General features: G+C 36.1%; 1 long non-coding RNA gene across 1 annotated transcript in view; it reads right to left on the reverse strand.

Moving 5' to 3' along the window:
* Positions 1-11,988: 11,988 nt before the first annotated feature.
* LOC134485886 (uncharacterized) overlaps positions 11,989-22,836 on the reverse strand; it is a 30,783-nt gene continuing 19,935 nt past the window's right edge. Inside the window, exons 2-3 of the long non-coding RNA XR_010064187.1 lie at positions 15,101-15,187; positions 11,989-13,442 (exon numbers count right to left, since the gene is read on the reverse strand). This is a non-coding gene — a long non-coding RNA (uncharacterized LOC134485886). The remainder of the gene's footprint in view (positions 13,443-15,100; positions 15,188-22,836) is intronic.

Below are 22,836 nucleotides of genomic sequence, written 5' to 3' on the forward strand. Positions count from 1 at the left end.
ACAGCACCAAGTAATCACTGATATTCTCCAATTGAAAAAGCAAGGCATAAGAAGGAACACTTCAATAAAATGAACCCCAAATCCCATACATAAAATGCCAAACACTACAGTTTCAGACTGTTTTCTAGGGCATGTGATGAAATTGGCTGGGTTCTGAAGCTTTCACTGTTTCAGTTCTGCTGTCAGCGACACACTCAATTAACGTACACACATTTTCATGCATGTAGACTTCTTTGTCACAATACTTCCTGGTCTTGTCATCCTTAATACTCTGGAATATTCACTGAAGCTTAGATTTTGCCTTCATAGTTTCATGCAGTATCCTATCATAGCATCACTCAGGGACTTGTGACATATTGCCTGTCCTCATCTGCTTTGCATAAGTCACCACCTCAATTTTACACTGTTCATCAAAATCTGTGCCATATAGATGTTCTGCTGCCCGCTGAAAGCATAGGCCTTGTGTTTTGAGACACAGTTGTGTTAACTGCTGTGCTGAACCTGGAGAAACATTTTCCTGCTGTTATAATGCAGAGTACCAGGTTTCTCCTTAATGGTACATATCTCATTACCAGTTATAATGGTTTTGCTTCTGTGTTCTTTTGAAATATGTGTTGCCCACACACATTTCCTTCATCAATAAATTAATCTATTCACTTTAGTTTCAACTTCACTCAAGTTCTCAGGATAGTGGTGGCAAGAAATCTGATTTGCATGACTCTTCCCTTTTCCACTTGTCAATATGAGTTTCTCATTCTACTTTCCAAAATCTCATAAATTGTGCCAGGTTCCATGATCTGCGTTTGTATTATTGTTACTGTCTTCCCAGATCCTATTAGAATAGCTATTTTGCTTTGTTTCATATGATAACAACTTTTCTAAACCAACCTTCCAAATTCTCTAACAGTTCTTCTAACAAACAATACTAAACAGTCAAGTTTATTGTGACAATCACCCTAGACACTACGTATTTCTGTTCTGTGTTGTGATAAAACACTCTAACCAAAGCAATTTAATGAAGACAGGGTCCATCCCAGTTCAAAATTTTGGAATTGGGTCCATCATAGTGAGGAAGCCAAAGTGATAGGAACTTGAACCACTGGGCTCATCATTTTCACAGACAGATAACGAATGCAGTGAATACATACATGCTTATTTCCCTATTCCATTTATAGTGAACACTTGAATGTCTATTACTCCATGTAGAGTCCGATACACTAGTCAGGGTATGTTTTTACACACAGTACAAAGATCTTCTTACTTCAATTAATAATTAATATAATCCCTTAAAAGCCCTATTAGACACAACTTTCAAGTGATTTTAGAGCTTTTTATATTCATAATGAAAAGAACTCCATCACATTACGATTATAAAAATAAACAATACATTTAAAAGGAAAGTGCTGTATGATGCAATAATGCAAAGAAAAATAAATAAATTCAAAATATAATAATCATAATAATTTGGTAAAAACAAACATGAACAAGAAATCTGTGCAGAAAGGCATACACAAAACAGTCAGGAATCTTTTTTTTTTTTTTTTGAACTGCACGATTACTTCTTCCTTATAAAAGCAGAAACAAAATCATAAATAAGATCATAACTTTATTTTTCTATTTTACTTTTGAGAGTAAACTTATCAAATATCAGAAGTATAAACAAAGGACTTTTTGTGTGGCAAATGGTTATGATGCACCAAGTTTTATGTCAATTCCAATTCTCTGGGCATTTATTACCTCAACTGCTTATATTGCTGCTGTCATGGTGGTAATGTGATGTTTCTTCTCTCAAGGTTTAATTTGCTTTGGTAAGCCAAAGTAAGTGAAATGCTAGGGACTAAGTAGATGGGTAATAATATCATTGCTGTTGAAGTTTAAGGACCTGAGTAAAAGCTGGAATAGTGGTATATTTCTGGAGCCCCTACCAGGGAATATGGTAGGAAGCCAGGCAGGCCCAGACTGCTGGTCTCCCTCAAATGTCAAGCATCAGATTTAGTGAAAAGCCTGACTTAAAAACATATTTTGGAAAGTAATAGAAGAAACACCTGATGTCATTCTCTGTCCTTCACAGCGTTCACATGCATGGAAAGATGCACAGATAATACACACACACACACACACACACACACACACACACACACACACACAAAGGCACGGACACACACACATGCATACATGTGCAAAGTAAAATGAGAAAATATAAGAAAAATTTCAAGAATTCAAGAATAACATGATAAAATTAATGGAGGAATTAAAATGAATAAAAGCTTAGGTCACTAACTTTGATGATGATCCATTAATACCCTATTAATTAATCTTAGAGAGAAGTTCCTCTTTTCCATCTGCTTTAACATATTAGAAACCTGTTGTTATCCTAGGCTGAGCCAATCAGGTCCCTTCTCTTTGAACCTACTTGGCACCATAAAGGGAGAGTTGACAGTTAGCCCAGGGTTTTCTAAAAACTTATCCGTGTTGAATACCCCTGCCAAGACCTTCCTTTTTATTGTTTAATGCTCACTAGCCTATTCTTTGTGAATGTTTTTGATAGATATATTGATAGATTTACTCATGATGTAAGTGATGATATATATACTTTATTGCACATACTCAGCCATTTTGGTTTTCAGTTCAAGGCCCTGATTGCAAAATTGTCAATTTCACTTCACCAGAGTAAGGTCTTATATAACAAGCTAAGAAGGTAAACATAAAGTTAGAAAAGATTGAATCTATGAACTTTCTCCAATTATGATGTGTAAGTTGATCATGACAAAAAGAGCATACAGAAGAAAAGGAAGAAAATATTAGCTATTTCAATTACTTTCTTAAACTCCTTTGCTATGTAAAATATTACATAATTTGCTTTCAAGGTATGTGATGAACACAATTTCATTTTTTCTCAGAGTATATACTTGTAATACTTTGAATATGTTACAGAGGCAAATTTCAATGATACATATAATAAGTAACAAAATTATATTATATTGACAATGGTCATTATCCTCAAATTTCCAATATAATGTATAGTGCCTTCAATATTTTTTTCAGAATTCTAAAATATTTATTATTAAGTCAAAGAATCAGCTGTTACTGTGGTTCATGATAGCAATTGACAGTTTATGTTTGAGCAAAGGTAAATAAATGGAATTTCAAGAATATTATAAATATTCACAAATGATAATTACATTTTCATATTACCTTGAAGAAAATTAATAATATCATACTTCTATTCATGCTAAATGAGCATTCTACAATGAACTGGGACTAATGACTACTTTCATAAATACTAAAAATGTTATTTTAATTGATGGATAAATAAAATTTTGTTTTCACTATGGGTAAACCTTATTGTCCACAAAGATATTCCCTCAAATTTTAGAATTGTTTTCTTTCCCTTCAGCATATTTTATTCATCAGTAGGGAAGAAATGATGTGTGACATCTAATCCAAATCTACATTGAGATTAATTATTTTTGTTTGAAAAATTCATAATATTCTTGAATAACATTCCTGGATATTGACAGTAAAATATGTTTAAAATCATCTCATGCATTTACTATTTATATGCATGTTATTTATTGCAAATAATATTTTATACAATATATTCTTATTAGGTTCCCCTCCCCCAATCACTTCAAAACATTCAGCAACAATTTGCTTTTTACACTTTCATGGTTGATCATTGGTGGGGTGCTTACTTCCCTCTTCAGCACTAAGAACTTGCCTGGCCTTAACCTACGCAGGCCTTTTGCATGCTGCGTCCATCTCTGTGAGTTCATGTGGGTGAGTTCTGTATGTATGGGATAAGCCTTTTCCTTTATATCATCCATTCCCTATGGCTGTACTGTTTTTACACCTCTGTTTCCACTTAACATTTTGAGCCCTGAAGAAAAGGGTTTGATCACCGCATCCCATTAAGCTCAAGTGCTCCAAAATTTCAAAATTTCTGGGTACTGCTTCTTTGTGTGTCTTTGTATTTGTTGCCATCTACTGCAAGAGTAAGCTCCTAGGATGATGGCTGGTTGAGGACCTGAGCTATCGGCGAAGTCAATATTCAGGGTCACTGACAAAAATTTAGACAAATATCCTTATCATTTGAATGTATACACAGTTCTCATAACTTGTTTTGATTTCTTGCAGCTGAGAAAGAGATATAACAATTCTTTTAAAAATTGTGCTCTGTAAACAAAGAATTCACAGCTGAGGAATGCCGAATGGCTGAGAAACACCTAAAGAAATGTTCAACATCTTTAGTCATAAGGGAAATGCAAATCAAAACAACCCTGAGATTTAACCTCACACCAGTGAGAATGGCTAAGATCAAAAACTCCTGCAACAGCAAATGCTGGCGAGGATGCGGAGAAAGAGGAACACTTCTCCATTATTGGTGGGATTGCAGACTGGTACAACCATTCTGGAAATCAGTCTGGCGGTTCCTCAGAAAATTGGACATTGAACTACCTGAGGATCCAGCTATACCTCTCTTGGGCATATACCCAAAAGATGCCCCAACATATAAAAAAGACACATGCTCCACTATGTTCACAGCAGCCTTATTTATAATAGCCAGAAGGTGGAAAGAACCCAGATGCCCTTCAACAGAAGAATGGATACAGAAAATGTGATACATCTACACAATGGAGTACTACTCAACTATCAGAAACAATGACTTTATGAAATTCATAGGCAAATGGAGGGAACTGGAAAATATCATCCTGAGTGAGGTAACCCAATCACAGAAAAACACACATGGCACATACTCATTGATAAGTGGCTATTAGCCCAAATGCTTGAATTACCCTAGATGCACAGAACACATGAAACTCAAGAAGGATGACCAAAATGTGAATGCTTCACTCTTTCTTTAATAGGGGAACAAGAATACCTTTGGCAGGGAATAGGAAGGCAAAGTTTAGAACAGAGGCAGAAGGAACCTGCCCACATGTGGCCCATACATCTACAGCCACCAAACTAGATAAGATGGATGAAGCAAAGAAGTGCAGGCCAACAGGAACCAGATGTAGATTTCTCCTGAGAGACACACCCAGAATACAGCAAATACATAGGCGATGCCATCATTAAACCACTGAACTGAGAATGGGACCACCGTTGAAGGAATCAGAGAAATGACTGGAAAAGATTGAAGGGGCTCGAGACCCTATATGAACAACAATGCCAAGCAACCAGAGCTTCCAGGGACTATGTAACTACCCAAAGACTATACATGGACTGACCCTGGGCTCCAACCTCATAGGTAGCAATGAATAGCCTAGTAAGAGCACCAGTGGAAAGGGAAGCCCTTGGTACTGCCAAGACTGAACACCTAGTGAACGTGTTTGTTGGGGGTGGTGGTAATGAGGGGAGGATGGGAAGGGGAAGCCCATATAGGAGGTGAGGGGGAGGGGTTAGGTGGATGTTGGCCCAGAAACCGGGAAGGGGAATGACAATCGAAATGTAAATAAGAAATACTCAAGTTAATAAAGATAAAAAAAATTGTGCTCTGTCTAGAGCTTGCATTTCCATTTGCTGTGACTAAACCCAAAAAGTCCACAGCACTCAGCAGTTAGTTATAAATAGTCTCATGTTCTCTGATTGTCAGTTGGTTGCTTACATTTGCGTATGTTTTTCAATAGGGCATGCTGTTGAATAACTCCCCCAATTCTCTCTCTGTGTCTCTCTGAAGATGCTTGCATGCTTGTGCGCATATGTGCTAGCATGTGTGCATGCATGCATGCATGTGTGTGCGTGTGTGTGTGTGCGTGTGTGTGTGTGTGTGTGTGTGTGTGTGTGTGTGTGTGTGTGTGAATTTCAGTTCCAGACTGTAGACCAGGCCTGCGACTGCCTCTTTCTCCTCAATTACTCTCAAGACTGATAGAAGAAAATGACAGGCGTTGATGCAGAAATGTTTCTAAGGATATCTTAGGCAACTTAGTAAAGTTAGTGCCACCATGTCTCCAAATAAAGGGTCAAAAATTGAGTGGAGAGTTTAGTGGTAGATTGTTTGTCATGGGCCAGGCTCCGGTTCAGTTTTTAGAAGTATATTGATGAAGTAAATTTGATTGCATTTTTTTTTCTCCTTTGGTCTGAGAAGGCAACATAATTGTTGATTGTAAGTTTTCTCTTCATTAAGTCATCTCTTTGTAATTCCAAGTTGTTTATCTTCAACCAATGTACTGTTCATAGCATTATTTACTTTGTTAATCTTTGATATTTAAACATAGAAATATGGAGCCAAACAAATTTGATTTCATTCTAATCAATGGGATATTTTGGTCATTGCTGTTTAATTAAATCTTCCAGGTTTACATGGCAGAACAATAGTCGTCTCTCTAATATAAACAAGATTGTTTTTAAAGCTGTGATATATTGTCATACAAGCAAAACCGAAGGTATGCTGGGCTAAAATGGCAGAATAGATGAACCACTCCAATTTTCTATCAATCAAATTATAGTTTATTGTTCAGCTGAACTACCACAGGCACCACAAATCTAAAAAGCTGTCAGTTTGGAAACATTAAATTTTTTCTTGTCACATTATAACCCTAGCTGTAGCCATGAAAAAAGAATGTCATCCCATTACTGGCTCCTAATATTCCTTAATTTAAGAACAGCTAATCCATCTGCAGGTTGTGCACGGTATCTACCTTTAAAAATGATAATTGCATTGCTTTATACCGTCTAAACCACAACGACTTTAATTATTCCTAAGATAATGATGCTTCCAAAGTATTCACTTCAACATGAACTGGTAAATTAGCTCAGTGATGAGTTACATAGAGAGATTACAATTTTGATTCACAAATTATTCCAGCTTTTGGAATGAGAAATGAGTAGTGTAAAAAACTATTAAAGATTTAAAATCACAGAAATTGGGAAAGTGTTTAATTTTCTCTATGTTTCCAATGGGGAAAGAGATTTAATGCATTAAAACTTTAACAAACACGAGTGACAACATACCTCTACTTCCTCAAGCATTGGAAATCTGATTACATTCTCTCGCTCAGAAATACATCAATACAATTTTCTGACATTTATTCTGTGAAGTTCCTTCTGCATTGAGGAATTATCATAGATGTTTCTGCATTTTAAAGGCTTTTTCTCCGTTCATCTAAAATGTATGAAATAAGTTGACAGCATTTCTCTGTCTAGAAATATTTAGCTGAATGCATGCAAGAGCGATGATTGCTTTTCTTTTTAGTATAGGTATTACAGTTTGTAGAGTGAGGAAGGGAAATGACAAAACAAATTTTATTCTCAAAATACAATTCCCTGAAAATTGAATGAGATATCTGTGCAAGAATGAACCTTGTTAAAACCATGGTTATTTCCCATTTCTATAGACTCACATTTATACTTAAAATGTGTTCATGATTGCTTGATGAAGGCATAAACCAGCTCAAGAAATAACACTCATAAATAATACATGTTCAAGCTGAAAGATAATCAGACAAGTTATATGAATATACCTCCCTCCACAAATATATGTCATTGCTATGTTTCAGGAGAGGCCAGTTAATTGAATACCAGACAAACAAGTAAACCTGATAAAAGAATAGGTTTACTGTGCACTGAGGCAATGCATTTAAGAGGTCTCCACTGAATTAAAAACAAACAAAAAAACAAAAGAAAACAAACAAACAAATAAACAATTCCATTGGCCAAGTTAAGATATGTTCTTGAATGCTTTGGAACCTATTAACTGGATCTTTATGTGCCTTTTATGCATCATTTATTTTTGAAAAATCAGGAATTTTCATGCTATCAATTACTTATGCACTAAAGCCATGAGAAATTCCTGTGGTTGGTACCGCAAAATATAGCCCTAGGAAGGATCATACCTTCTTTTAATACTACTGATCTTTGGGACAGGAATAAAGGAAATGGAATAACATCAGAGGAGGTGGACATGACTCTACTGAATATTGTGGATTTTTCTTTAAAAGAACAGAACTTGACAGTCTCACAATAACCATTCTATAGATTTTATTTTATTGGCATGAAAGCAAATTTTAAAAGATATAAATCTTGAATCATTTCCCTGCTGACCCTAGCAAGGGTTGGGAAGACAACACTTAATACTTATTGAGAATGCATTATTTGCATAAGTAGACATGAAACATTTGTTTATTTGGACTAGATTTTCCTGAAAAAATATTTGTTTATTTGAACTAGATTTTCCTGATGAAATATCTATGTGTGGCAAGACCATAAACATCTTCATTTTGTCTGATTAAGTCAAGATTTGTGTTTGCCTGCTTAAAATTCATTCCTTGGGATAGAAGTACAAAACCTATTGGCAATAAAGCTGTTTGCTTTAGCTTAGTTGTAAAATACAGAGTGTTTCTCGTGCTGTATAATTAAGCACAAATGCTGAAGCTATAATTATATTATGGGTGTGACTGACAGAGGCTGCTGGAAGAGCAGCCTTACCTAATTCTGCTTTTACCTTGTTCTTTCTACATTTTTTGTGGATTCTTCCCTCAACTCTACCAAAGCCAAAGAGTCAAATTTTAACTTACGACAACATTAAAGTTTAACTAACATGTACAGGTTCCCTTGCACCCTTTTGCAGTTCCTAAAGCAAGGACCACAATGGTTATTGCTCTTTTAATAAATTCTAATGTCCTTCATTCCTTCACTTGCATTTTTCATTTATGGACATGTAAGGTCAACTGCACTAGCAGTGACTCTAAGATTGAAAAGATTTTTGTAAAGGGAAGCATCAGATCCAGGTAATTTTACATGGGATGAAACTGAAAAATCCTTTATAGTCCTTCTAAGCAGCTGTGGTGTCTGCACTTAACTCTGCCCCAGCCTCCCTCTTGTATCTTCCTCTTTCCTTACAAAATACATCAGGCATAGTAGTTGCCTTAAATAATAGAGGTGATTGAGCATTTAAAGGAAAACAGTGCTGGCCATTCTGACATTTTCCTTCTTGACAATAGATTTCCAAGCTCCTCATGGATGTCAGTTGACATTCTTTACCTGCCAGAGTTTTCTTCTGTTGCTTCAGATGACAAGACCTTCAAAGCACCTCTGTGAACGCCCAAAGATTCTTAGATGTGCATGCAAATTTGCTCCATTGGTAGGATATGAAAATTCCAGAGGCAGACTCTTTGTAAATGAACTTAAATGAGGTATCTAGCTGGGAACAGCCTGGCCTGTGTTGTAAGTCTTTAACTAATAGAAACTATTGTCAAATCCTCTGACCCTCTGTTAAGAGAATATTCTGTTCTGAAATATTGGCTAGTATCCCAGGGTTAGCCCATGATACAGCATGCAATAGTCTTCACCTAAATGAAGAAGAGCCACATAAGGCAGATTTTCATAAAGCAGCTATCAGCTTATTTTAAACTTGGCATATGGGTGTGAAATAGTGCTCAACATCACTCATATTTATTTTCGATTTTGTTTATTTTTCAAAGTCTTTTCTTGGCAAAGTTAAATGTTGGCAATATACTGAAAGTTATATATTTATTTGAAATTTCAATGTTCTATGAAATCTGAAAGTATGAGATTCATTGCTCCCAGTCATCTCTCTCCCGCCCCTACTACCAGATGGGCTATTGTGACTTCCTACTTCTGTCAATTTTCCTCTTGTTAGAAAATGGTTACAGCTGTGGCAGCTTATACAGATGGAAGACTGACGTCTCTGGGCTTATGCTTAGCCCTATCAACAGTAAGTATATCATTATGATTTAGTTTTCTTGGGTTTGTTTGCCTTACTATAAAAAAACCATATTCACTTAAAGGTTTATTGTTGTTTATATTTTATTCTTAGACAGGATCTTGTTATGAGGACCAGGCTAGCTTCCAATCCTTGTTGTTCCTAACTCGGATTTCAGAATATTGTATTAGTCACTGAGTCACTATGCCAGGCAATTCCTGATTAACTTTCAGTTTTTCAGGGTGTTCCACCCTGACTCTTTCTCACTTTCCCCTTCAACCACTTTCCTTCTCCCTTCGAACATCTATCTTCCAAATAGTTCAGCATCCTATTTTCTGAGGCCATGTTTATACAGTGACATTCAATTAGTTCTAGCAAGGGAAGACTAGAGTATGGGAATGAGAATTAAGGAAAAGCAATAAGATTGATGAGTCCATTTTATTTCCATAATGAATAAACATCAGCTAACATTAGAAAAGACTCAGAATCATTTGCTGTATTTATTGAAATACTCATGTCTTATTTTGGTCCTTGGGCTTCCTGAAATTTGTTTATACTTTAAGTTTTCTAATGTATTTGTTTCTATATAACATGGAACTTTGAGGCCAGAAGCTAAGTCTGGAATCCCATTTAACCATTATGTTATTAGGTGGTCCCATTCAGGTTACTTAATTTTTAATCCTCTGTTAGGAGATTTTCTTGCTAGATACTTTACAATCAAGTGGTATTATAAGCATAAACACATTCCATAAATTAATAAGTATCTTTATGCTTCTATGACCGTATGGCTGCACTTGCATTTTCTTGCAACAGTTTCAGTATCCATACAAAAAGTCAATGAATCTATTAAAATTATACTACAGATGGAAATGGAAAGAACTGAGGACACTTTTTTTTGACTCTGTGTTTGTTGTACTTCACGTTTCTAAAATTATCAAAAATTTAAGAATCACAAGATGTCCTATTTTTTGAATTTCTTTATAATAATCAATTTATGGCTTTCTACTCAACTTTTAAGTCATTGATGAGACAAAATACTCATAACAACCAGCTTGAAGGGAGAAGCATAATTCTTTCATTAATTAATTTATGTATTCACCATTCTGATCACAGCTCTCCCTCCCAGTCTGCACTTCGCATAGCCCTTCCTCTTATGTCTCACTTCCTCTTCTCCTCTAAGAAGGGGAAATTCCCACAGCCTGAGTAACACCTGGCCTAGGAATATCAAGCCACTGCTGGACTAGGACACAGATTCTCCCAATGAGGCCAGAGAAGGCATCTTATTAGTCAATTCTTTAATTCCAGTTACATGAATTCTAATAAAAATTGAAGCATTTTTCTTATTTTGTATTGTGAATTTATTATTCTATTTAATTAAAATTATATGATATATTTATAATATAAAGTTAATTGTCATGTGGGAGATATATAATTCATAGGTTTTTCTATTTGTGTGTTGTGTGACACATTTCCTCGGGAGATATGAAAAAACTTCAATTAACCACAAATGTGGAACTGATGACAGGCCAAAATACTGATGCTTTCAAAAGTCCAAATTGGTGAATCAGTGAATATAGTGGTGATATTTATAGAAGTGTGGTTAAAGTATTAGTTATAGGAGCCTGGATTATTTATCAGGACTTGCTGAAAGCCCTCACAAGCATGGAGGTGGGGATCGGGGACTCATGAAACTTTGAACCCTTGCAAGGCTTTAAAGTAGTTATCTGCAACTGAATAGGTTAAAGAGTCTACTCTTCTCAGAAAACCCTTACTACTATATAACCACAACATGTGGATTAGTAGGAATATTGTAAATCTAGTGAGTTTCAGGGACTTTCTTTTTTTTTTTTTGCCTCAAAAAGTGACATTTATTCAAAGAGAGAGAGAGGGGACTTTCTAATAGTTCTGTGATTACTTCTTGAGTTATAAGTAGTGTTCTTCAAGTGATGAGTTTCTGAATTGTAATGAAGTTTTCTTCAGGATTCAATGTTTCAATCAAGAGGGAACTGCTGCAGAATACAGCGATAATTGTTTTCAATACTCTCCCTATTCCTATATAGTCATCAAACCTTCCTATCATACCACCAGACTCAGTATCATAGTCACTGATTATTGTTTGTTCTTTTCATTCATAGTGTGAAAAATCCATGTGATGTAATTCTTTGTACTATCTCAAACACAACAATTATTGTAACTATGGACATTATTAAGGAAATGTGACTGAGAACATCCAGTGCCCATTGACTAGAGTTTTCCCCTGGGAATATTTTGTATTTATTTCAGATATTATAAGGCTAGGTGTAGATCTGATAAAGTGAAACACACTATGCAAAATTAGAGGAGATAATTTCCAAATAAAAACTTTCATTTAGGAATTGTAAGTTTATTACTTGAAACAATGACTTTAGCATATCTGGTACACATTTGCATAAATCCAGAAATACTGCAACAAGTTTCAAAACTTTTTGAAAAGTGAAAACCTACCAAAGGAAGAGAATACTTGCTCAATATGTTTCTTGTAGTTTCCTCAAACAATTGTCTATACTGCAGAAGGCTTCCCTACAGAACTTTAAAAGATCATAATTTGCAAAATTTTAAGGTTTTTCATATAATGTTAATATCCTACTTGTGTTTGAGTTTTGTGCTTTTGTACAGGTTCCAGTCCTTTCTCTACTATTTCACTCATTAGTGGAAAAACAGTTGAGGTTGAATACTGTCATAGTTAGGGTTCTGCTACTGTGAACAGACACCATGACTAAAGCAAGTCTCATGAAAGACAACATTTAATTGGGCTGGCTTACAGGTTCATAGGTTCAGTCCATTATCATCAAGGTTGGAACAAGGCAGCATCCAGGAAGGCATGGTACAGAAGGAGCTGAGGGGCCTATATCTTTATCTGCAAGCCTCTAAAAATGTCTGACTTCTTTGGGTCTATGGGGTCTATTGTGAATATTTTGTGCTTTATGGCTGATGTCCATTTATCAGTGAATACATACCATGCATGTTCTTTTGTGCCTAGGTTACATCACTCAGGATGATACTGGCTAGTCTGGATACTGTTCTATCCATTTGCCTGAAAAATTTATGATGTCCTTATTTTTTATAGCTGGGTAGTACTCAATCGTGTAAATGAACCACAAGTTCTGTATCCAAAATTTAACAACAAATCTAAGAATGGAATTTAAAATCATCAACACTGAACATTTATGAAAGTATACCTTTGCCAAACATTCTATGGTATTTATAGCACATATTCTAGAGTAGTCACACTGGGTTTGAGTTCAAGAGCAATGACATATTGACTACATTGTTGTTCAGGTAACTTAACAGTGTGAAAAAGATTTTAAAAAATGTCCACAGAATTTAGACGGTATTGATGGAAGATTGGAAAAAGTTGAAGGTGAAGACCCCGTACTGTTCTTAATGCTCCTCACTTTAGTCAGATGGTACATATTTCCTTTCTTTGACTATTTTTCTGTTAATTGGTATGCTGGTAAGATTTCATCAACTTGACACAAACTAGAGTTGCATAAGAAGAAGAAACCCCCATCAGATTGGCTTGCCGTCATATTTATGGAACATTTTCTTGATCAGTGATTGATGTAGAAGGACCAAGGTCACTGTGGGCAGTTCCATTTGTGGGCAGTTAGTCCTTGGTTGCACAAAAACACACGTTGAGAAAGCTAGGAATCAGTTCCTTCATGGTCTCTGCTTCAGAAACTGCCTTTAAATTCCTGGGCAGGAGTTCTTGCCAAGATTCAGGATGGTAGATTGCAGTCTGTAAGAAAGATAGAATCAGCCTGTAAGAAAGATGGAGTCAACCTAAAAGTGGAGTCAGCCTGTAAGGTAGAGTGAACCCTTCTACCTCATGTTACTTTTCAATGTGTCGTTTTAACACAGCAATGACAAACTAGTTCAAGCTGTACTTTTAAGCTAAAATTCCATATAATGTAAGAGAGTTGATTTTACAACTTACGTATAAACAGCTATTATAAAACATCTATTAACATGTAGATGTATATATGATACATGAATATCTAAAAGCTAAAAGTATATCAAGATGTGTGAATGCATAAAGATGTCAAATGATGAAATAGGTAATGGTTTATCACTACAAAATAAGCACACACTTCTGTCTGTAAAGTCTGAAAAATTCTACTTATAATAGTGTTAATTGTTAAGTTAAATTTAGGTTTCCATATAAATAGAAACCATCATTTTTTTGAAGTAATTTTGCCATGAAGGCAATTTATACTTTTCCACTTTACAATTTATGCTTCAAAGAATTTCCCATGAAAGAAGAAAAAAGAAAAAAAAAGAAAGAAAATAAATCCATTGCTTGGGTTAACCTGCATCACTGACAGACCATTTTCCTTTCTAAAGTCTAGTAACCAGTTTTTAGGATCTTCTGTCTTTTCAGCTTGTTTGCTCTGTGATTTACAATAATTTGTGGAGTGTCAGGAAGAGGTTTATGTGGTAAGGACATCTGGGTGTTGTGTACTCTGAGTGGTGATTTTCTGAACAGGGATTTACTCTGAGCCCTGAAATATGAAAACTGTAGCAGATGAGGAGAAATGTTTGTCTATTTCTTAGTCTCAGAGCATCTATAGCCTACCAGGGTTTTAGGCCACGATTTGGGAAAGTGTACCTCTCCTCTTCTCAGTCATATACCCAGTGAGTGTCTAGCATATGACTGAGATAAAAACAATAGAATATACTTTTTTCCCTTATAAAAATAGGTTGTCTCAGACATAGAAGTCAAAAGATCATTTGAGGCAATTTACAGTCTGGGTTCGACATGCTTTGTGCCTAGCCAATGTGGAATAAGTCTTTCCTTATTTAAAGTTTATTTTTTTTGTGCATGAATGTAATATTGTGCACTTCAAGATTTATATCTTTGTTTATGAATACTATCTTCATTTTGTTTTATCAACTCATAATGTATTAAAAGATGAATAAAATATCACTCTTTTTATCCTTATTAATAGAGCAAATATGAATATACTTATTTTTCATAATTATATGAATGTTACTATTTTTCCGATCATATATATTCTTTAAAATAACATTTTCACATTATATTAATGATTCAGAAATACATTCTTTAACAACAAGTTGATGGTCACACAAGCAAATCATGCCAAATACTAACCATTTATATTAGTCCTTAAAGATACACAATGACTTCTAATCATGAACAAAAATTTAACATTTTGTGACATTTGAATAAAGTCACGTCCTCTATCTATAAATAAGTAAGAGGTGTTAAAGGTAGACCAGCTGATACTCTATTTACTATGGATTTAAAAAGGCAAGGTATAACTGCCTGGTTCTCACAGTTCATTTTTCAGGATAATTCATGTTTCTGAAAAATATTTGTAGATTGTTAGCTTACCATGACCTGAAGTTTAAGTGATTATCCCAGAATTAACTTACTTCTATATGTGAGTGAACAGCCTCACAGAAGTGACCAAATAAGTGTGCCCAGTGCAGTGATGCATCACCGTGGCTTCCATGCATTTTCTGAGCAGCAGCAGCAGCAGCAGCAGCAGCAGCAGCAGCAGCAGCAACAAGAACAACAACAACAACAACAACATGATATGAACTAAGATTTAATTATTTTAGGTAATCTTTTTATCTTTGTCATGTAAGGTAAGATTTAAAATAATTTTTCTCATAATACTTAGATTTTTGTTGCTCCAGTAATGCACTAAAGTGAAATTTATTTAAATGACATAAGAAGAAAGGTGAGATTTCAGTGATACACTTGAACAAACTGTTTTTCCAAAAGACTGAGTCAAAGGTTCAAAGCTGAAGCTCGCCTCTCATTGACATTCTGGAAAAAAAAACTAAAATCTAAGAGTTCATAGAACTTAAATATATTGCAGTAAAGAAACATCCTGAAGGATTTTTGCCTACATGATTTTCTCATGCTGTATAATGTAGAGTTATAGACTTTTAGTCATAATATCTACATGCAAGGACACCTGATGTAACAAGATCATCCTGGACAGTGAATAACAAAATTAGAGTCATGTAGCTTTAGTAGACCATGAAAGCTAAACAAGGGTCTGTAAGATATTACCTAATTGTTGTGCTAAAAATACAAAAGGGAGGAAAGGTTCCCACTCATACCCAGGTGGTCGCTCTCTCTCTAGTTCCAGCTCCAGCTGGCCATTGGAACTCGCACTAATTTACCTCAGAGTTTCCACGCTGCCCCCAAGTACTTTCTGATCTGGGCAGTCTGTGTGAGTGGTTCCAACCTGGCACCCTGCTCTCACTCACAGCTCCATCTCATCTCACACGTGACAGCTACTTTCTGATCCCAGCACCAGTCTAACCCATCTAGTTCCCAAAGTGGGTCGCTGCCATGCTAGTTTCATATAGAGACCACCTATCTCAAGATTCTTTTACTGTGGACTCAGTTAAGTCACCACATGGAAGATCACACCACACTATAACCTTTGATTTAATTGATAAGTTATAATTTGTCCATATAGATAGCACAAAATCCTGTACACATCCGTCCCCTAAAAATAGTCATAATAACCTGTATCTATGGGCAGAGGAGAATCTTAACATCTGCTGTGTTCTCCCAGCTCCTTCTCGCTCAGTTCTTCTTTCTCCTTTTCTCCCTCCCTCCTTAAGCCTCTCTTCCCGCCTTCCTTCCTTCTCGTCCAATGACAGGCCTCATTTTATATTGTTTGCCTTCACCTGCAAAATGACATCACCCTACACCCAATAAATGTTTAAGGTGAGATCTATGTCTCATAGGGACAAGTATAAAAAATTATATTTCATCTCCCATGTATTAAATGCTATTCTATTCGTCTATAAGTAGAGTGTTGTTTCTATTAAGTACAAGAAGATGATCAAAATAACGAAAGGTAGGTTGAACAAGTGATAAGTGAAGATAGCAATGGATGAGTAGGAAGAATATAGAATAGGGCATGGTTAGGGGAAATAGGCACAAATAAGGGTCCTTAACATGTTAGTAAACTGGACATGCACAGCTTTGTTCAGAACTAAGAAATTCAGATTGAAAATATTAATAAGTATGTGTTCCAGATGTTAACCACAGCACACATCACAGCAGAGATGAAGGTCATGAAATTTAGATGTTATTTGAATATACACATGACTTACATATACAGTTGTTCTATCAAACATGACATGCCTGGGAATGGGCAAAATATTTTATTAGTTTCCATGGAATAGCTATAACACAGCAGGGTATTAAGCTTTCAGGTTCTTGGGATTAAATCACCTTCTCACATAAGTGTATGAAAGTTGGATAAATCATAGCACAAGGCTTTTGTGTAAAATGATGTCTCCGGTAACATAAACTTTGAGTGGTGAGGTATATGTGAGAAGAATATTAGACCTTTTCCTCCCATGAAGATCTTTCCATGGTTCATTTTTCCCAGTACAAGGTGACTTGCTTGGAGACATCTTGCTGTGAACAGGAATGACTCATCATTTAAGGTGCAGGCGCTTGCAGTGGAAAGCACCTGGAAACTGGAGCAGACTATGTAGTCACAGCATGTTCACTCAGTCAGAATAGAACGTTGCCCTTCCATGGCTTAATTTAAAAAGCATGGCTGTTTTTAGATATCAAGTTCATTGGCTGGATCTTTATAATCCTGGAGCTTACTGAATTGTGTTCCCATACTAAAAAAAAAAAACACAATTGGTACTCATGTATATCTTCTCTGAAAAAATAAAATATGGTATATAAACTCAATGATTTTTCATTCCCCTCCTTTATGTTAATGTTTAATATTTTCAGCACCTCAAAATAAAAGGCAGTATTATTACTGCTTTTTAATGTGTTTTCAGATTTAGTCTCAGCATTGCCTCATACATCTACCTTTTAGATTAATGAAATACATCTATTTATCATTTATCTATCTATATATCATCTATCATCAATCACCAATTTATTATCGATATATCATGTATCTATCTACCATTTATCTATCTACCATCTATCTATATATCTCTATATTATTTCTACCATTGTCTCTGCAATTGGCAGTGACAATCTGTTCCCTCTGAAAATTTTTCATCAGTTCTTTAATTCTGATTAATTTTGAGTATTTCCAATGATTTAATTATCAATTTTTCTAAGTTTGACTGAGTTGATATTTTTGATTTAGCACATAACAGTTGTGGTATGTGATTATGTACATTTCTTCTATTATCTGAATTGTGATTAGTTTTTGTACTCAATTTTCTACCTTTTCAGATTTCTTTTTAATTTTATTTCATCTTTTTTTACAGCCCAGATTTTATCCTCTCTGGGTCTATCCTCTGACTGTTCCACATCCTATAGCTCCTCCCCTCCATTCCTGTCTCCACAGGAATGTCCAAAACCTCCACCAAACCTCCCCCACACCCTGGGGCCTCCAGTCTCTTGAGTGTTAGTTGGGTCTTCTCTCACTGAGTCCAGATCTGGCAGTCTTCTGATGTATATGTATGAGGTGCCTCATATCAGCTGGTGTATGCTGCCTGGTTCTTGGCGCAATGTCTGAAAGATCTCTAGAGTCCAAGTGAGTTGAGACTGCTTCTACAGAGTCGCCCTCCTTCTCAGCTTCTTCCAGACCTTCCCTAATTCAACCATAGGAATCAGCAGCTTCTGTCCACTGGTTGGTTGTAAATAGCTACATCGGACTCTTTCAGCTTCTTGTTGGGTCTCTTGGAGGGCAGTCATGATAAGCCCAGTTTTGTGAACGCTCCATAACATAACTAATAGTGGCAGGTCTTGGGGCCTCCCCTTGAGCTAGATTCCAATTTGGACCTGTCACTGGAACTCCTTTTCGTCAGGGTCTTTTTGTCCCTGCAGTTCTTTCATACAGGAACCATTCTAGATCAGAGTTGTTCTCTGTGGAATGGCAATTCCATCCCTCACTTCATGCCCGGTCTTTCTGTTGGAGGTGGGGTCTGCAAGTTCCCTCTTCCCACTGTAGGGGATTTCATCTAAGAACCTGTCCTTTGAGTCATTGAGAGTCTCTCAGCTCCCATGACTTTGGTACGTTCGGGAGGGTCCCCCCAACCCCAACTTTGCAACATTACCTGTTTCTATTCTTTCTGCTGGCCCTCAGGGCTCCGGTCTTGTGCCCCCTCCCCCACTACCGAATACTGGATCACGTTCCTTCTTCTTCCTTTCCCTGTTCCCACCAAGTTACCTCCCTCCTCTCCTCTCCTGTGATTGCTTTCTTCTTCTTCCCAAGTGGGATTGAGTCAGCCTCACATGGGCCTTTCTGCTTGTTAACCTTTGTGAGTTCTGTGGAATAATTCTGAGTATTCTGTACTTTTTTTGGCTAATATCAAATTATTAGTGAGAACATACCATTCATATCCTTTTGGGTCTGAATTACCTCACTCAGGATGACATTTTCTAGTTCTATCCTTTTGCTGTAAAACTGAGGATATCCTCATTCTTAATAGCTGAGTAAATTTCATAGTGTAAATGTATCATATTTTCTGTGTCCTTTCTTCTCTTGAGGGACATCTGGGTTGTTTCCAGATTCTGGCTATTAAAAATAAGGCTGCTATGAACATAGTGGAGCATGTGTCCTCGTTATATGATAGAGCATCTTCTGGGTATATGCCCAGCAGTGGTAAACATCAGATTTCAGGTAGAATTTTTTTCAAATTTTCTGAGGGACCTCCAGGTTGATTTCCAGAGAGGTTGTACCAACTTGAAATTCCACCAGCAATGGAGAAATATTCCCCTTTCCTCATATCCTCACCAGTATCTGCTGTTACCTGAGTTTTTGATCTTAGCCTTCTGATTGGTGTGAGGTGGAATCTCAGGGTTGTTTTGATTTACATTTCCCTTCTGACTAAGGATGTTGAACATTTCTTTAAGTGATTCTTGGCCATTCAAGATTCCTCAGTTGAGAATTATTTGTTTAGTTTTATAACCCCATTTAGAATTGGGTTAGTTGGTTTTCTGTGGTCTAACTTCTTGAGTTCTTTGTATGTTTGCTCTCTACCTGATGTGGGATTCATAAAGAGCTTTTTTCAATCTATAGGTAGCTGTTTTGCCCTATTGACAATATCCTTTGCCTTACAAAAGCTTTTCAGTTTTGTGTATCCCAATTGTTAATAGTTGATCTTAGAGCCTGAACAATTGGGGTTCTGTTCAGGAAGTTTTCCCCTGTGTTTGAGTCTCATTCACAAATTCTCTTCTAATTGCTTTTTTGGTTTAATGTGGAGGTCCTTCATCCACTTGTACTTAGGCTTTGTACAAGGAGATAAGAATGGGTCAAGTTGCATTCTTCTACATGCAGACCTCCAGTTAGACCATTTGTTGAAAATGCTTTCTTTTTTTCACTGGATGGTTTTAGCTCCTTTGTCAATGATCAAGTGAGCACAGGTGTGTGGTTTCATTTCTGGGTCTTGGATTCTATTCCACTGCTCTACCTGACTGTCTCTGTAACAATACCAAACCTTATGTATCACGGTTGCTCTGTGGTACAGCTTGAGGTCAGAAGAGTTAATTCCCCCAGAGTTCATTTTCGTTGAGAATTGTTTTTGGTGTCCTCGGAATTTTTTTGTTATAACAGATGAAGTTGATAATTGCTTTTTCTATCTCTGTGAATATTGAGCTGGAATTTTGATGGAGATTGCATTGAATCTGTAGTTATTTTTGTAAGATGGCCATTTTTACTATGTTAAACCTACTGATCAATGAGCATGGACAATCTGTTCAACTTTTGAGGTCTTCTATTTCTTTCTTTCTTTCTCTTTTTGAGATATTTAAAGTTCTTGTCATACAGATCTTTCATTTCCTTGGTATGAGTTACACTAAAGTATTTTATATTATTTTGAGTATTGTGAAGGGTGTTGTTTCACTAATTTCTTCTTTTAGGTTGTTTATCCTTTATGGAGAGAAAGGGTATTTATTTGTTTGAGTTAAATTTATATCCAGTCAATTTGCTGAAATTTTTGTTGTTGTTGTTGTTGTTGTTTTGCTTTGTTTTTTTATCAGCTGAGGGAGTTCTCTTGCAGAATTTTTGGAGGCACTTAAGTTTGTTATCATATCATTTGCAAATAATGATATTTTGACATCTTCCTTTCCAATTTGTATCCCTTTGACATCATTTTGCTACCTAACTGATCTGTCTAGAACTTCAAAATCATACTGAATAGATGAGGAGAGAGTGGGAAGTCTTGTCTATTCCCTGATTTTAATGGGATTAGTTCAAGTTTCTTTCCATCTAGTATGATCTTGGCTACTGCTTTCTTATATATTGCTTTTGCAATGTTTAGGTATGGACCTTGAATTCCTGGTCCTTCCAAGTCTTTTAACATGAAGAAGTGTTGAATTCTATCAAATGCTTTCTCAGCAACAAATGAGATGATCATGTGGCTTTTTTCTTTGAGTTTGTTTACATAGTGGACTACATTGATGCATTTATGTATACTGAAACCTTCCTGCATCCCTGGGATGAAGTCTACTTGATCATGATGAGTAATAGCTTTGATTTGTTCTTGGAAGTGGTTATGAGAATTTTATTAAGTATTTTTGGATCAATATAAAAAGGGAAATTGTTCTGAAGTTTTCTTTCTTTGATGGGTCTTTGTTTGGTTTAGGTATAAGCATAATTGTGGCTTCATAGAAGGAATTGGGTGGTGTTTCCTCTGCTTTTATTTTGTGAAATAATTTGAAGAGTATTGGTATTAGTCTTCTTTGAAGGTCTGATAGAATTCTCAAATTAAACAACCTGGCCCTTGGGTATTTTGGTTGTGAGACTTTTAATGACTGATTCTATTTCATTAGGGGTTATGGAGCTGATTAGATGATTAATCTGATCCTGATTTTACTTTGGTACTTGATATTTGTCTAGAAAAGTATATATTTCACCAAAGATTTTCCAGTTTTGTTCAGTTTAGGCTTTTGTAGTAGGATATGATACATTTTTTAATTTCTTCAGTTTCTGTTATGTCTCTTTTTTCATTTCTGTTTTCATTAAATTGGATAATGTCTTGTGCCCTCTGATTTGTGTGGCTAAAAATATATCTATCTTATTTATTTTCTCAGAAAACAAGCTCCTGCTTTGTTGATTCTTTTAATAGTTCTCTTTGTTTCTATGTTGTTGATTTCAGCCCAGAGTTTGATTATTCCTTGTCCTCCACTCCTCTGTCATGTATTTGCTTCTTTTTGTTCTAGAGCTTTATGTGTGCTCTTAAGCTGCCAGTGTATACTCTCACCAGTTTCATTATGGAGGCACTCAGAGCTGTGAGTTTTCCTCTTTGCATATATTTGGGAATGTTGTGCCTTCATTTTCATTAAATTCTAAAATGTCTTTAATTTGTCTCTTTATTTCTTCCCCCTTGAACATTATCATTGAGTAGAGAGTTGTTCCATATGTATGAGGGCTTTCTGTTTTTGTTGTTATTGAAGACCAGCTTTAGTTCACAGTGTTCTGATGGGATGCATGGGGTAATTTTCAATCTTGTTTTTCTTTCCCCATTGGAATTCCTGAGCATTTTTTAGCTTTATTTCTTCTTTATAATTGGATATTTTATGTATCTACATTTCAAATGTTATCCCCTTTCCTGTATCACCTTTTCAGGTTCCCCTCTCTTCCATCTACCCTCCCCCTGCTTCTAGTGACTGCATATTGGAGGGATCCCCTAGTGGGGCAGTCTCTGGATGGCTTTTTCTTCAGTCTCTGCTCCACTTTTTGTCCCTGTATTTCCTTTAAATAGGAGCAATTTTGGGTTAATTTTTTGAGAAATTTGGGTGGCCCCATCCCCCAACTGGGATCCTTGCCTAACCTCTGGATATGGTCACTACAGGTTTTCCCTCCCTTTTGTTGGGCGTTTCTGCTAATCTTATCCCATTTGTGTCCTGGAAGCCTATTGCTTTCCTGGCATCTGAGACTTGCTGGTGACTACAGCCAGTGCTCCATCTTCCATTGCTATATATCTCTATTTAAATTTCTGGCCCTCTGTAAATCATGCCCTTCTCCTCTCACACCTGATCCTGTCCTCGCTGTTCTCCTCCTCATCCTCTCTTCCTCCCAAGTCTCTCCAGCCCCCTACATCCTGTTGAGTATTTTGTTCCCCCTTCTAATAAGAACTGAAGTATCCACATTTTGATCTTTCTTCCTCATAAGCGTCATATGGTCTGTGAATTGGATATTATGAGCTTTTGG

The sequence above is a fragment of the Rattus norvegicus genome, chromosome 2, assembly GCF_036323735.1.
Source record: "Rattus norvegicus strain BN/NHsdMcwi chromosome 2, GRCr8, whole genome shotgun sequence".
In the NCBI taxonomy this organism is placed as follows: Eukaryota; Metazoa; Chordata; class Mammalia; order Rodentia; family Muridae; genus Rattus; species Rattus norvegicus.